The sequence below is a fragment of the Aquarana catesbeiana genome, linkage group LG04 (genome assembly GCF_042186555.1).
Source record: "Aquarana catesbeiana isolate 2022-GZ linkage group LG04, ASM4218655v1, whole genome shotgun sequence".
NCBI lineage: Eukaryota > Metazoa > Chordata > Amphibia > Anura > Ranidae > Aquarana > Aquarana catesbeiana.
Window position 1 is genome coordinate 661318450 of NC_133327.1, and position 17844 is coordinate 661336293.

The 17844-nt window shown below is 43.1% G+C and overlaps 1 protein-coding gene across 2 annotated transcripts in view; it reads left to right on the forward strand.

The window, feature by feature from the left end:
• The window catches only part of STON1 (stonin 1), a 148850-nt gene that overhangs the window by 97062 nt on the left and 33944 nt on the right, over positions 1-17844 (forward strand). The window lies entirely within an intron of this gene.

Here is a 17844-nt window from a genome sequence, read left to right on the forward strand (position 1 = left end):
TAGATATAATATAAAAATATTACATGATGGTGGTGCATTTGCTATCCGTTCTATAGAGCTGTGACAGGTATACTTTAAAAGCACTTTAAGGCCCAGTTCACACTGGTGCGACACAAAAATCACGCGACTTTTGATCCGACTTTGCCTTGTGACTTTGGTCTGACTTCCATGCGACTTTAATGAATGGGATCCGATTTTGATCCGACTTTGACATGAGTGTGACTTGTCCTTTGACCAATCAAAACAATTCCTTTGGTTCTAGTATGGATGAAACCTCATGCCAAATTTATAAAATAAAAAATAAAAAATGGCATGGGGTCCCCCCTCAATTATGGATTTTGAGGGGAAACTGCACACCAAAATAAAAAAAATGGCATGAGGTCCCCACCCAAAATCCATACCAGACCCTTATCCAAGCATGCAGCCTGGCAGGTCAGGAAAGGAGGGGCGATGAACGAGCGCTCCCCCTTTTCTGAACCATACCAGGCCACATACCCTCAACATAGGGGGGTGCTTTGGAAGGCCCACCCCCACCCCAAAGTACCTTGTCCCCATGTTGATGGGGACAAGGACCTCTTCCTTGCAACCTTGGCTAGTGGTTGAGGGGGTGTGCGAGCAGGGGGCTTATCGGAATTAGGAACCCCCCCTTTAAGAAAGGGGGCCTCCGAATCCCGGCCCCCCGTATGTGAATAAGTGTGGGGTGCATTGTACCACTACACATTGACCCCCAAAAAAGCAGTGTAGTGTAAAAAAAAAAAAAAGAGACGGTTTTTAACAAGTCCTTTATTAAAAATGAGGTAATTGACAGGTGGTGAAGTGGCAATGTGATTTTGTTTTTCAACCTCGTCTTTGCCGAAAAACATGGTGAAACCACGCACATTGCACACGGTTGCGGGCAGTTTGTGGCGCTTTCCTGTTCCTTTGAATGGGTCATATTCAGTGGGCTTGCTGCCCTCTGATCACAACATGTTGGATAGATTTTGCTACAAGTGCGGAGTGAAGCATCGCAACCGTGGCATGTAGACACCCCCATCCACTGTTAATTGCAGCCTAGGGGGGCTCAACGATGCATTTTTGCCACTCCCAACTGCACTTCTAAGCGTAGCCCTAAAGTGGTAATAAACCCAAAAGCAAACATATATTATATTGCAGCTTAACAATCCTTAGATGTGATGGCTGCATTGGTTTTCTATTTTTATCTAAATCTGCCAGTACATCTAACACTCCTCTCCCTCCCCTCAGATAAACAATGCTGATGTCCAAAGGTGCCTCCTGTGCTGCTTCATCCAGAGTGTAGGCACTCTAATACAGGTGTGTTACTGGGCAGATTACCAGGTGAAAACAGAGGGAAAAAACGTAACCGCTTAAGGACCAGCCGCCGCAGTTGTACTGCGGCAGGTTGGCTCCCCTGCGTGAACCGCCGTCATTGTATGTAGTGCACCCTCGTGCCCGCTGAACGCTGCGGGAGCGTGCCTGCGGGTCGGGTGGACTTGATGTCCGACCCGCGATTGCCTAGTACAGAGTCAGAATGGGGATCTGCCTTTGTAAACAAGGCAGATCCCCATTCTGACAGATGACATGACAGAGATCTACTGTTCCCAGCGATCTCTGTCATGTCCCAGTAAGCCCATCCCCCCCTACAGTTGGAACACACCCAGGGAACACACTTAACCCCTTGATCGCCCCCTAGTGTTAGCCCCTTCCCTGCCAGTGTAATTTTTACATTGATCAGTGCATTTTTATAGCACTGATCAATGTAATAATGTCACTGGCCCCCAAAAAGTGTAATTTTGGGTCAGATTTGTTTGCTGCAATGTCGCAGTCCCGCTAAAAATCGCAGATCGCCACCATTACCAGTAAAAACAATAAAAAATAAATAAAAGTCCCTAAATCTATCCCATAGTTTGTAGACGCCATAACTTTTACGCAAACCAATCAATATACGTCTATTGCAATTTTTTTTTTACCAGAAATATGTAGAAGAATATATATCGGCCTAAACTGATGAATAAATTAGTTTTTTTATATATTTTGTTGGATATGTATTATAGCAAAAAGTAAAAAAAAATGATTTATTCATTTTAAATTGTCGCATTTGTTTGTTTATAATGCAAAAAATAAAACCCGCAGAGGTGATCAAATACTACCAAAAGAAAGCTCTATTTGTGGGAAAAAAAAGGACGTCAATTTTGTTTGGGTACAATGTTGTACGACCGCGCAATTGTCAGTTAAAGCAAAGCAGTGCCGTATCGCAATAAATGACCTGGTCATTAAAGCGGAGTTCCGCCAAATTTTTTTTTTTTAAAAGTCAGCAGCTACAAATACTGCAGCTGCTGACTTTTAAAATATGGAAACTTACCTGTCCAGGGCGCCCGCGATGTCCTCACCTGAAGCCCATCTGTCCCTCGGCTCTCAGGTGGAGGCGCCGCCATCTTCGGTGAGGGAATCAGGAAGTGAAGCCTTCACAGCCTGGTTCCCTACTGCGCATGCACGAGTCACGCTGCGCGATCCCACTGGTCCCTGCTGTCTTCTGGGACCTGTGTGTCTCCCAGAAGACAGCGGGGGGCGGAGGAGGCGCCGGATATGGCATAGATATCCGCGGGTACTGCGGCTATCTATGCCCGGAAGTGGGAGCAAATACCTGGATTATAAAGGTATCTGCTCCCCTCTGAAAGGTGCCAAATGTGACACCGGAGGAGGGGGGGAGGATTCCGAAAAGCGGAAGTTCCATTTTTGGGTGGAACTTCGCTTTAAATATTTTCTGGTCCTTAAGTGGTTAAAGTGTTACTAAACCCCAGACCATGCATTCACTATATCTGGTCTCCCACAGGACACAGAACATGGAACTGCAATTATTATTCAGTAAATATAAACTGCTAAATACCTTTTCTCTTTAGCAGTATATAGCAGTCTTGTGACTTCTATCAGTGTCTGATTAAAGCTCATAGGAGGAGTTTTCATTCTCCTCTGACTGTCCCATGAGGCTGCATGACCCCTGACCCTCTGTCTGGACAGTGCTGATTGGCCCTGTGCTTATCACATGCACCCGTCCAAAAAAAAAAAAAAAATCTCTCTAGCAATACACACCAAACTGGGCATGTGCAGAGTGACTCCAAAGGCTCTGTCTTATCAGGAGATGGACTGGGGACAGAGGAAGAAGGGGAGGATCAGAGAAGACAGGATCAAGCAGCCTTTTTATACAATGCGGAGGATTAACCCCTTAGTTTCCACAGTGAGTATAACAAGCATGCGTTACTGCATATACAGACTGATTTTAACGTTGTGGGTTTAGTAACACTTTGAGAAAACGAATGCAGCCACCACATCAAATGAGTGGTAAGCTGCAATAAATACAATTTTTGGTTTTGGGTTTAATACCGCTTTAAACACAGATTTCCTGCGTTTGCATTAAACAGATAATGCGCTGGTTTACACGATTTGACTGCTATTGCATTGTTATAACAATATTTATTGGCCAATCGGTAGAGTATATTGATGTCATTTTTCCCTAGTTATCTCTTAAGGCTTTCTCTATGAATTATATTGTTTCTGAGAGGGTAACTCCGGCTACAAATCAAACGCCGGTTACCAAGGCAACAAGTGTTTTCTCTAATGTTCTACACTGTCTTCAAAATTAGGATGATGTGTATTTATGTAGGATTTTGTCTTTGAAAGTGTGATTTGAAGGAGAGCCAGTAAAGATATAATCACAAGGCGCGGTGTACTATCACGGCGAGCCCTTACTGCTGATTTACGGTGTAAAGTGTCTGTCCTCTAGATGCAGAGCAACTAGTCTAATAAACATGTGACTAATCTATAACATTCAAGGTGAGCATCTGATGAGAAAAAAAAAAAAAAAAAGAAATCGCCTTCAAGGAAAACCGCATGTTAGCATGATCACCGTATTCCCAGGTAAAGGCTGCTAAAGTCATAGCACCGCAGCACAGCCACTATGGGGTGCGCAAGACGTGATTCTGGGAGGACGTCAGAGACTCTTTACCTAGATCAGAGTTGCGTTGTGTCAGACTGTCACACCGCAACAACGATCCAAGGGGGGTGGGCAGCGGCTTGATATCCTGGCGACGTCATATGACGTCCGTTCAGGATATCGCAACCACTTTGCCGACGTCATTTTGCTATATGGTAAATTTACAAAATGCAGCAATTTAGAAATTGGACGAGAGGTTTGGCACTGGAAAAAAAAGTTTTGAAAGATAAATAGTGCATTTTATATACAACTATATAGATCAGACCAAAATGAGGGACAAATGAGGAGGAAAGAGGGACAGAGGGACATAAATCAGGGACAGTCCCTCGAAATCAGGGACAGTTGGGCGCTATGCCTAGTGCTTCCCCTGCGGCTCCTAGTCTGAGTGCTGCTGTGCAGGGGATTACAAGAGGCTAGCACTAGTTGCAACTAAAAATTACTCCACACACTTACATACTACAAAACGGCACATATTAATATTTTAAATACATTCATAATCATTAAAAAAAATTTTTTTTTTTGTATATCTGCCTGGAGTTCAGCTTTAAATCCTTAATAATACAAAAGTACAGTATCCACCACCAGCTGTTTAAATTACTTTTTATTTCAGCATATTGTTTCTAGAAGAACTATTTTATGTTCTTGCATTACTGCTCATTTTGGAGAAATATATTATGCAGTATCTAAAGAAAAAAAAACAAAAAAAAAACGTATCTGCCCTGGAATCCTCCGTATTACTGTTGTACAGATTTGCTTCACGGTTTAATAAACTTGGCAATGAAAAGCTTCTATTTACATACCAGGACCCAGGTGCAGCCATCTCAGCTTCTAGCCTATCGCTTTGTGATTTAAAGAGATTTGCCTCTAAATAATTGATTGTGGAGATATTTCATATATTTTGGATGGAAAAGTCCAAATACAAAAAAAAAAAAAAAAAAAAAATTAAAAAAATAAAGCACTGAAAAATTTATTTTCAGCACTTGTTATTCCGCTCTCGCAACATGCCTTTATGTATGTGAAAATAATGAAACACTTTGGTATTATGTATTATGACTGTAAGGAAAATCAACTTTCCAGTCACTAATGGGGTAGCATTAGCCGCATTAATATTTATGCATATGGCTCTTTCTGATGGTTGTATATCTGGGCCATTTCATTATTGTGTCTGCTCGTTTTCCATTAAACACCACTGATAAACAGGGCTTTGGAAATGTTGTTTTTTTTTTTTTTTTTTCCCGGTCTACATTTAAACACGCTTTCCTGCAGGGTTAGAAATTGTTCCTTTTGAAATGATGGTTCTGAAATGCAGCCATAGCCATGTTTTTAGTACAACAATAAGGGTTAGAATATATAATATCGCTTAACATAGAGTAGGCATGGTATGTAATTATAGGGAAATGATATCTGGGCCTTAAATGGCATGGACCATGTAGTTATTCTCATCCTGAGTACGAATGCGATCAGTTTAATGTATATTTTAGCATAATTTTGTATTAATAAAAATATGTACTTTTATGTTTTGTTTTTGTTTTTCTGAAGTACAGATAGTACAGAGTTCATTAAGGCATCATAACACCCAAAAGTATTTTTCTATTTTTTTTATTCTAATTGAGATTTTATTGAAGGTTTTTTTTTTTTTTTTTTTTTTTTGAAGTACAGATAGTACAGAGTTCATTAAGGCATCATAACACCCAAAAGTATTTTTCTATTTTTTTTATTCTAATTGAGATTTTATTGAAGGTTTTTTTTTTTTTTTTTTTTTTTTTGAAGTACAGATAGTACAGAGTTGCACATTAAGGTAAAGACATAATGGCGTCATAATATTGAAAGTATTTTTTTTTTCATTTTTTTTTAAATTCAGGTTTTATTGAAGGTTTGTTTTTTTTTTTTTTTTGTAGAAGTGCAGATAGTACAGAGTTGTAGATTGAGGCATCATAACATCCAAAAGTATTTTTCTATTTGTTTTTTATTTTAATTCAGGTTTTTTTGAAGGTTCTTTTTTTTTAAAGTACAGATAGTACAGAGTTGTATATTTAGGTAAAGACATAGAAGCGTGATAACATCAAAAGTATTTTTTTCAGGTTTTAATGAAGGTTTTTTTTGAAGTACAGATAGTACAGAGTAGTCCATTAAGGTGAAGACATAGTGGCGTCATAACATCCAAAGTATTTTTTTTTTTAATTCAGGTTTTATTGAAGGTTTTTTTTGTTTTGTTTTTTGTTGAAGTACAGGTAGTACAGAGTTGTACAACGAGGCATCATAACATCCAATTGTTTTTAATTTTATTCAGGTTTTATTGAGTTTTATTGTACGGTAAAGACATAGAGGCGTCATAACATCCAAAGTATTTTTTTTCCAGGTTTTCTTGAAGGTTTTTTTTATGTGAAGTACAGATAGCACATAGTTGTACATTAAGGTAAGGAAATAGAGGCATCATAACATCCAAAGTATTTTTTTCTTGTTTTTAATTCAGGTTTTATTTAAGGTTTTCATAACACTCAAAGTATTTTTTAATTTTTTATTTTGAGTTGTACATTAAGGTAAAGACATATTGGCGTCAAGTATTTCTATGGATATTCTCATAGTACTAGTATAAGCGTACTTTTAGAGTATACTACAAGAGTACTTTTAGGCTGGGTTCACACTGGTGTGATCACAGACATCGTGGTGCGATCACATGCGATGTCTGTGCGATGCAAATTCAGCCATACAAACTGAATGTCTGAATTCGCACCAAAATGGTGCAGGATCCTTTTTTTTTTGGTTCGCACTGGAATCGCATTGCGTGGGTGTTCACACTTATGCGATCCGATTCGTGCACCAATTGACATTTCGCACTGCGATCTGCAAAGCGATCTGGGGGTGTCATCAACACTACATTGACACCCCCCCCCCCATTGGTTCGCAGTGGGTAGTGTGAACCAGTGTGCGATTCAGGTGCGATGCGGGAACCAACGCTGAATCACAAGGGTTTTTCCACATCGCACCAGTGTGAACCCAGCCTAAGTGTACCTGTCTAAATTGTCCCTAGTATGTGTATGTATGAATGTGAGTTAGGGACCTCAGCTTGTAAGCTCCATGAGGGCAGGGACTGATGTGAATGTACAATATATCTTCAACCCAGCAGGCTGAACGAAAAAAAAAACTGAAGAGCTCGGGATGAGCCGCTGTACTAACTATGCGATTTGTCAGTACAGCGATCTCCCCAGCTGAGCTATTTTGTTCTGACAGGGGGACTGCACCCCCCCCTCCCCTGCTAGAACACACCGGCTGATCAGATGCCGATTGGCAGACCGTTTTCGGTCATGCCCCTTTGTCTGGCTTCTGTCGGACTGGCTGCTGTACAAACAGGACAAATGTCAAGCCGGTTTCTATTAAACTGGCCGATGCCGCCCGATATTCAGCCCATGTGTGTGGCCCTTAAGGGCTTGTTTACATTAGCGGCAAGGACTGCTGCTTCTCTGAAAAGCCAATCACATACAAATTACATTTAAGAGGCTAAAGGTTTGTTCACACTAGTGTTTGGGGGGGGGGGGGGGGTGTAAAACCCTGTGATTACGTTGTGCATTTACTGCTCCCCAACCGTTACCTCTTCAGCAGCCGGTGCCTTCCCACTGCCTGCTTTAACCCGACCAACCAGGCTGTATTACATGTGGTTGCAGCAGGGCGGTTTGCAGCGTGGCCAGTGGCGGCTGGTGCTCAAAATTTTTTTGGGGGGGCGCAAACAAACTGAAAAAAAAAACCCATCAATTGCAGCCTCACTGTTCCATCAAACGCAGCCACTGTACCATCAAATGCTGCCACTGTGCCACAAAACACATCTAACACTGTACCAAACGCAGCTACTGTGCCCCATCAAATTCTGACAGTGTGCCCATCAATTGCTGCCAGTGTGCATCGCCCTGCCCTTACCTGTCTCGCAGCGGGTCAGCGGTGGTGTCCTGCACGCTCCTCGATGTCTTCTTCTGTCCTCTCTATCAGGCGTCCAATCACAGCGCCTGACGTTTCAGCCAATCAGGTGACAGGTAACAGACCCGAGCACCTGATTGGCTGAGAGACGGTTCAGTGTTAGCAAAGCAAATTCCTTCACTTTCCTAACACACAGCTGAGGGAATAGCGAACGCACAGCATTGCGCCCGCTGTTCATCTTTTTGGGCGCCTATTAGAGCCTACGGCATTAATCAGGTGCCTCCAAAAACACCCCGCTGCTGTAATCCATGTGCCCGGTGCCTGAAAAGGGGCCCGACACCTGAATAGGGGGTGTCAGCGGCGACCATAGATAGATTCATGGAATGCATGAATCTATCTATGGTGATAGAGTGGTGCCAGGAGAGAGGGGGCGGCGCTCCTGCGCCCTTTATGGACGCACCGCCACTGAGCGCGGCCCTATTCACTTGAATAGGTCCTGTTCGGAGGTGGTACCACACGCTGTTTATTTTTCAGCACAAAGCAAAGCATCATGGCCACAGCCTGTGTACAGCCCTGAGTGGCTGCAGTTCATTTGGTAGGGTGAACTGTGGCTTAATTGCAGTGGCAGCCCATAATGCAGGGGCCCCGCCCCCCTATCTATGCGTCCGGCCCCCTAATCTACATGCAGTGTACACGCATGGATTACAATGGGGTTTTTTTTTTTTTTTGAAACCCCTGATTAGAGCCTGAGGCTCTAATAGGCTTCAAAAAAGAATGGGCTCGGGGTGCAGAGCACTGCGCCCCGAGCCCACCCAGTTGTGTGAAAATAGTGAATTAATATTCGCTATTGTCTTCCTGATTCTCCTCCCGGCCAATCAGGAAGCGGGTCCTGAGACCGGTCACCCGATTGGCAGAGAGGAGAAGCGATCCTATTGGCCGCCTAGGAGGAGGAGGAGGGAGGAGATGCACAGCGGAAACTGCTGTGATGCTGAGGAGGAGCCCGCAACCTAGATGGAGTAAGTACGGGGTTGGTCTGACCGGGGGGGGGGGGGTTGTCTGTGGGTGCATTTTTTGCCGCCCCCCCCCCCAAAAAAAAATATACCACCAGCCTCCACTGCTCAATTGCCTGCTTTTACACCCACCCTTTTACAAGCCAAAAGGACTTGTGTACATAAGTGGAAAGGACTGCTGCTCCTCTGAAAAGCGATCCACATTCAAATCGCTTTTCAGATGTGTTTTTAAAGGCTTGTTCTTGCTACCGTCTGGGGGTGGTAAAAGTCTATGGTTTACTGTGGTTGTGCGTTTACTGCCCCCCAACCGCTACCCAGCAGCTGGAGGTGCCGCAGCAAGAATTATACCCCTAGTGCGGCGATCAAGGGGTTAAAGCCTCCTTATACTCTCTGAAGAGCGATCTGAACGTGAATTGCTCTTCAGAGGCCAAAGCTAGTAAACGAGTCTTAACACATAATTTGTTGGACACCAAAAAAAAAAAAATCCTGAGCTGATATCCCAGCACTGAAAACTACGGATCTCATTTCACTTTTTCTGTGGTATCATTTTTGGCATAAAGTTTTCATCTGGGTCTTTTTTTTTTCCCCATCTACAGGATTATTCTGAGAAAAGCAAAATCCTCATTAACAATAAAAATCAAAGTAATGTTTTGACCTAAATTGCATGAAGCCTCTAGAATCATTCTGCCGGAGCTGCAACATTGTAATAAGGTGTAATGAAGAAAACGCCTGGAGCCAACCTATTCACAGAAGATGGAAAAAATGGAACATATAGAAAATAACACCACTAAGTTCTGCTACAAAGTAATAGAACAGAACAAAGCTATTACTGCTTGTAGTGAAGGAGATTTCCAGGTTGAAGTCGATCTGTCACTCCGCCCTTCCAAGACAATTGACATTTCTTTTCCTGATAGCCCCGTCTTCCTGCTGACACCTTCCCTGCATTCCCTGACACCAATGTGTGGCGTTAAATTTTGATTTAGTTTTAGTCATAGTCTTTTGACTAAAATGCCAATTTAGTTTTAGTTGTATTTTAGTCATCTGCAATTGTTTTAGTTTTAGTCGTACTAAAATCTAGTTTAGATAAATTGTAATGTATTATTTTAAAGAGGAAGTAAACCCTGTCAAAAAACAAAAAAAAAACCTGCAGGACAAAGGCATAATGAGCTAGTATGCATAGCATACTAGCTCATTATGAATTACTTACCTGAGATCGAAGCCCCTGAAGCGACCCTCGTTCACGTCCTCTGTCGCCGCCATGATACCCGGAGTGACTTCCGGTTATCACTGCTCTGGTGACTGGCCGGAGCAGCGATGACATCACTCCGGCCCATGCGCTCGGGAGCCGTCAGTGACGGCATGATCGCCTTCAGTAACAGCACGCTCAGTGCGCCGGTGCCGTTGTCTATGGCACGCATGCGTCGTAGACATCGGTGCCCGTTTTTAGGAAAATATCTCCTTAACCGTGTAGGGTAACCTCCCTGGCGGTTTTCCCAAGTGTGGCTCGGGAATAAAATTCAGGACCATTAGCGGTAACCCCGAGCCACACTCGGGATTACATCGCAGGATCCTGGTGCCTCCTTACTTACCTTGTCCCCGGGATCCTGCGATGTCCCCCGCTGTGTCTGCGGGCTCCATCCTCCTCCGAAGCCTCTCCGTGCCAGGCTCCGTTCCCTGCGAGCGGCGCGACGCACGGGGGCGGAGCCTGGCGGCAAATTAAAAAAAAGTGTAAAATCATAACACATACAGTACTGTAATCTTACAGATTACAGTACTGTATGAAATGATTTCACATCCCCTTTGTCCCCAGTGCTTTGGCCCATGCCCTGCATGCAGTTTTATATTGCATATACTGTTCTTTCTGCATGGAAACTGGAGATTGTCCATAGCAACCAAAAAGTGTCCCTTTACGTCAAAAATGGCTTTAGACCAGCTAGAAAACAGCGATAGTAAATTAGAACACTTGCAGAATTGAGCGATAGTGAATCGTGTGGAAATTAATTTTATTACTATTTATTTTTATTTTTTTAAATTATTTATTTATTTTTATTATATTATAATTTATGTTTTTGTGTTTCAAACTTTATCATACCCGGGATATCTACTAGACTCTTGTTTGGACAGATTTAAGTGTGTTATTGTTAAGAATTACAGACCTACAATATAAAACGCCAAATTTCCATGCAAAATAATGGTACCGCTTTCAGCACCTAAAATCCGAAATAATCATACCGCCAGGGAGGTTAAGGAGATATTTCTTGCACCTACAGGTTAGCCTTAATCTAGGCTTACCTGTATGTTAAAGTGGTCTGTAAGGATTTACAACCACTTTAAGCATTTCTCTAGAATTTCCAAACTGATTATATACAGGTGCATCTCAAAATATTAGAATGTCATCAAAAAGTTAATTTATTTCAGTAATTCAATTCAAAAAGTGAAACTCCTACATTATACATAAGACCAATAGAAAAACAAAAAAAAAAAAGGATTTTTAATACAGGAATGTTGGCTTACTGAAATGTATGTCCATGTACAGTATAATATACACTCAATACTTGGTCGGGTTTTCTTTTGCATGAATCACTGCATCAAGGCGGCGTGGAGGCGATCAGCCTGGGGCACTGCTGAGGTGTTATGGAAGACCAGGTTGCTTTGATAACAGCCTTCAGCTTGTCTGCATTGTTGGGTCTGGTGTCTCCCATCTTCCTCTTGACAATACCCCACAGATTCTCTATGGGGTTTAGGTCAGGCGAGTTTGCTGGCCAATCGTACACAGTGATATCATGATCATTAAACCAGGTATTGGTACTTTTGGCAGTGTGGGCAGATGGCAAGTCCTGCTGCAAAATGAAATCAGCATCTCCATAAAGCTGGTCAGCGGAATGAAGCATGAAGTGTCTGGAATTTCCTGGTAGAGGGCTGTGCTGGCTTTGGACTTGATAAAACTCAGTGGACCCACACCAGCAGATGATGTGGCTCCCCAAATTATCGTGGACTGTGGAAACTTCACACTGGACCTCATGCAACTTGGATTCGGTTCCTCTCCACTCTTCCTCCAGACTATGGGACCTTGATTTCCAAATGAAATGCAAAGTTTACTTTCATCCGAAAAGAGGGCTTTGGGCCACTGAGCAACAGTCCAGTCTTTTTTCTCCTTAGCCCAGGTAAGGCGTCTCTGGTTCAGGGGTGGCTTGACACAAGGACTGCGACAGTTGTAGCCCACGTCCTAGATACATTGGTGTGTGGTGACTCTTGTCTTGAAGCACTGACACCAGCCGTAGTCCACTCCTTGTGAATCTCCCCCAAATTCTTGAATGGCCTTTGCTTCCCAATCCTCTCAAGACTGTTGCTTGTGCACATTTTTCTACCACACGTTTTCCTGTCACTCAACTTTCCATTGATATGCTTGTATACAGCACTCTGTGAACAGCCAGCTTCTTTAGCAATGAGCTTTTGTGACTTACCTACCCTGTGGAGGGTGTCAATGACTGTCTTCTGGACAACTGTCAAGTCAGCAGTCTTTCCCATGACTGTGTAACCTACTGAACCAGACTGAGAGACCATAAAGGCTCAGGAAACCTTTTACAGGTGTTTTGAGTCAATTACCTAATTAGAGTGTGACACCTAGGAGTTGATTTACTAAAGGCAAATAGACTGTGCAGCTTGCAAAGTGCAGTTGCACTCTGCAAGTGCAATTGCTCTAGAGCTTAGTAAATGAGATGAATGGTCACTTTGCAAAGAATTATTGCGGCGCTAAAAAAAGTTCAAAAGGAGTCTGAAGAGCGGGAGGAGTCAAATCACCAGATATAATGTGTAGATGTAGAAAAGTCACTCGTCACCACGTGATAATGTAGTCTGCTTACCAGAAGGTAATAAGGATTAGGCATAGATGATAAATTCTCAATGGCATCCAGCAAATCCAGCCCACTGGAACCCCTCGTCAGACAACAACCTCCATGTGACTTCCTTCATCTGTAAACATCTCCCAATGATCACTTCAAAATTGGGGCTTTCAGGCATGTAGTCATCATATACCCGGGAAGAGAAATGAAGGACCCAAAGTGACGCCCGTAATAATATGTAAAAAAACTTTAATGTAGTAACTTACAATTGAACATAAGCACTGACATGTAACGTGACTTTTCTACATCTACACATTATATCTGGTGATTTGACTCCTCCCACTCTTCTTTTGAACTCCTTTTGAACTTTTTTTAGCGCCGCAATAATTATTTAATGTGACTTTTTGTTTGATATCAACGAACTTTGCTGGCCGCTTGCTTCTTTCAGTTCAGCGCAAATTTTTTTCTTGTTTTCTACTTTGTAAAGAATACCCAATCACATGCAAGGAAAAAAAAACAGCATTTTTGCTTGCACATGATTGGATGATGGAGGCCAGCAGAACTTTCCCTCATTTACTAAGCTTTGGAGCAATGCACTTCGCCAGGGGCATAGTCTATTTGCATTTAGTAACTCAACCCCCATGAGTCTACAATATTGAACTTTTTTCACAAAACTCTAATTTTCTGAGACACTGAATCTTGGGTTTTCACTAGCTGTAAGCCATAATCATCAAAATAAAAGAAAGAAATGCTTGAAATATATCACTCTGTGTGTAATGAATCTATATAATATATGAGGTTCACTTTTTGAATTGAATTACCTGAAATAAATTATCTTTTTTGATGACATTCTAATTTTTTTAAATGCCCCTGTACTCCTGGAGTAAAAAAATATCTAATATCATGTTATTATTTATGGTGTTAAGGTTTGAAGAAACAACACAGACACGCTGGATGGTGGTCTGGGGAGGTCTGTAATGCTGCACAGTGCTCTGGACAGTGATCTGAGGAGGCCTGTAATGCTGCACGGTGCTCTGGATGGTGGTCTGAGGAGGTCTGTAATGCATACAGTGCTCTGGACAGTGATCTGAGGAGGCCTGTAATGCTGCACGGTGCTCTGGACGGTGGTCTGAGGAGGTCTGTAATGCATACAGTGCTCTGGACGGTGGTCTGAGGAGGTCTGTAATGCTGCACAGTGCTCTGGACAGTGGTCTGAGGAGGCCTGTAATGCTGCACGGTGCTCTGGACGGTGGTCGGAGGTGGTCTGTAATGCATACAGTGCTCTGGATGGTGGTCTGAGGAGGTCTGTAATGCACACAGTGCTCTGGATGGTGGTCTGAGGAGGTCTGTAATGCTGCACAGTGCTCCGGACAGTGGTCTGAGGAGGCCTGTAATGCTGCACGGTGCTCTGGACGGTGGTCGGAGGTGGTCTGTAATGCATACAGTTCTCTGGATGGTGGTCTGAGGAGGTCTGTAATGCACACAGTGCTCTGGGTAGTGGTCTGAGGAGGTCTGTAATGCAAACAGAGCTCTAGACAGTGGTGTGAGGAGGTCTGTAATGCTGGACAGTGGTCTGAGGAGATCTGTAATGCATACAGTGCTCTGGACGGTGGTCTGAGGAGGTCTGTAATGCACACAGTGCTCTGGATGGTGGTCTGAGGAGGTCTGTAATGCTGCACAGTGCTCCGGACCAGTGGTCTGAGGAGGTCTGTAATGCATACAGTGCTCTGGATGGTGGTCGGAGGAGGTCTGTAATGCACAGTGCTCTGGATGGTGGTCTGAGGAGGTCTGTAATGCTGCACAGTGCTCTGGACAGTGGTCTAAGGAGGCCTGCAATGCACATAGTGCCCTGGACGGTGGCCTGAGGAGGCCTGTAATGCACACAGTGGTCTGGGTGGTGGTCTGAGGAGGTCTGTAATGCACACAGTGCTCTGGGTGGTGGTCTGAGGAGGTCTGTAATGCACACAGTGCTCTGGACAGTGGTGTGAGGAGGTCTGTAATGCTGGACAGTGGTCTGAGGAGATCTGTAATGCATACAGTGCTCTGGATGGTGGTTTGAGGAGGTCTGTAATGCACACAGTGCTCTCGACCAGTGGTCTGAGGAGGTCTGTAATGCATACAGTGCTCTGGACGGTGGTCTGAGGAGGTCTGTAATGCACACAGTGCTCTGGAAAGTGGTTTGAGGAGGTCTGTAATGCACCCAGTGCTCTAGAGGGTGGTCTGAGAAGGTAGTAAACCACACTTTTTTCTTTAAAACTCTGCAAGACAATGGCATAATGTGCTAATATGCATCACATACTAGCACATTATGAAATACTTATCTTAGAACAAAGCCCTCACCACTGACAGGGCTTCCATCTTCACCCCTTCTTCCTTCCAGGTTCGAGTACTCCAGCCATGTGATTGGCCAAGCTGCGATGAAATCCCTCTGCACGCAAGCGTGCGACAGGCATGGACTACGGCACAGGTAAGCAGTGCCTTCAGAGCGCATTGCGCCAGTGACATCACTGGCTGCATGCAGTGTGAATATCTCCTAAACAGTGCAAGTTTAGGAGATATTCACCGTACTTACAGGTAAGCCTTATTATAGTTTAAAAAAAGAGTTCACTACCACTTTAAACCCAAAAGCAAACATTTATTATATTGCAGCTTACCAATTCCTAAATATGATGGTTGCATTAGTTTTCTTTTTTAGACTTTCTTTCTTCTATCTATTTTCATCTGGTGATCCAGCCAGCAAGTCTGCTGTTTTTCAAAAACACAAGCTCTGTTTCAGTTTACACGGATTACACGGATGAGACCATTTAACACTTACAGGGGTGTTTACAATGATCAGCTTTTATTTATTCATGTAAAACCTTTATCAGTTAAAAAAAAAAAAAAACAGTTTGCTGTAACTGATTATAAGATGTGAGTTTGGCTTCAATCTGTTAGTGTTATTAAATCTGCTAATACATTTAACACTACCCTCCCCTCCAGACTGGCAATGCTGCTGTCTGCTGTGCCTCCTGTTCTCCTTTATCTAGAGTGGCGGCATCTCTAATACAGGAGGAGCGTTACTGGCCAGATCACCAGGTGAAAGCCAAAGAAACCAAACTGGTGCAGCCACCACATCTAATGATTGGTAAGCTGCAATATAATACATCAACAGAAAATAATAATACATGTTTGGTTTTGTGTTTAAGGCCTCGGTTCTCACTAAATTCACAGCGAACTTGCTGCGGATTCCGAACCGCATCAAAATCGCAACCTGTTCTTGCGAACCGATTGTGGAGTGTATGTTGAGTTAACGACACCCCAAAATCGCTTTGCAAAACGCAGTGCGATTTGCATAATCGGATCGCATGATTGTGAAAACCCATGCGATCCGATTCTGGTGCAGACAAAAAGAGAGTCCTGCACGAGTTTGGAGCGAATGCGGTGCGATTTGAGCCAAACAGAATGAATGACTCAAATCGCACTGCTGCAGAATCGCATGTGATTTGAAAAGGAATGCAGGGGCCCTCTTACAGGCACCGTGTACAGCTGATTTTCACCTATTCACCTTCGGCTATTTCCGCCGGCTCCTACTGCGCAGGCGCAGCGCCTGCGCAGTAGAGGGGGGTCCTTATCCGCCGCGAGGAACTTTCTCGGCAGAACACCGGCCGAGATGGATGGAACACAAGCTACCGCATCATGACGCCTAAACGTGACGTCACATGTGGAGAAGGATGCGTGGCGCCGATGCGCTGTGACCAGCCACCTCCCCCACACGCATTCCCCAGCCCCAAGGCCACCTCTGTGGTTATTGTTTTTTGCGCTATAAACAAAAAAAAAGCGACAATTTTGAAAAAAACGCAATATTTTTTACTTTTTGCTATAATAAATATCCCCTATAAACATATAAAAAAACATTTTTTTCCCTCAGTTTAGGCTGATATATATTCTTCTACATATTTTTGGTAAAAAAATCGCAATAAGCGTATATTGATTGGTTATAGCATCTACAAAATAGTTAATATATTATTAGTTTTTTTTTTACTAGTAATGGCGGCGATCTGCGATTTTTATCATGACTGCGACATTATGGCGGACACATCGGACAATTTTGACACATTTATGGGACCATTGGCATTAATACAGCGATCAATGATATAAAAATGCATTGCTTACTGTAAAAATGTCACTGACAGGGAAGGGGTTAACACTAGGGGGCGATCAAGGGGTTAATTGTGTTCCCTAGTGTGTGTTCTAACTGAAGGGGGAGGGGACTGACTAGGGGAGATGACAGATCGCTGTTCATACTTCGTACGAACAGACGATCTGTCACTTCTCCCCTCAGAGAACCGGGATCTCGGTGTTTACACACCGAGATCCTGATTCTCACTGGGTTACTCACATCGGCTCCGGGGGCGAGCTGCAGGTGCGCGCGCACCCCTAGTGGCCACCAGAGGGAGCGACATAACATAATGGCGATTCACGCAGCCGAGCCATGTTGCCGCAGTAGAACTGCGGCGGCTGGTCGGCAAGCGGTTAAGATAAAAAACCTTTTGTGTGAAGCAGCCCTCCCAGCACTCCCCTAATCACCTACCTGAGCCCATTCTCTCTACAGCGATGTATAATTTTTTTTCACACAAATAGAGCTTTATTTTGGTGATATTTGATCACCAATGAGTTTATTTTTTATTACATAAATGAAAAGAGACCACAAATTTTGAAAAAAAAAAAAAAAACAATATTTTTTACTTTCTGCTATAAAACATATCTAATAAATAAAATAAAAATCTAATTTCTTTATAAATTTATGTCAAAATGTATTCTGCTACATGTCTTTGGTAACAAAAAAATCCCAAAAAGTGTATGTTATTTAGTTTGCGTGAAAGTTATAGCGTCTACAAACTTTGGTATATATTATATACTGTAATTTTTTTTTTGTACTATTAATAGCAGTGATCAGTGACTTATAGTGGGTCTATAATAGTGTGGAGGACAATCTGACACTAGCTGACCCTCGCTTGGGGTTACACTAACTGACACTGACATCAGCAGTGACATTAATGCAGTGATCAGTGCTAATACTATATACTGTCACTATACTAATGACACTGGCTGGGAA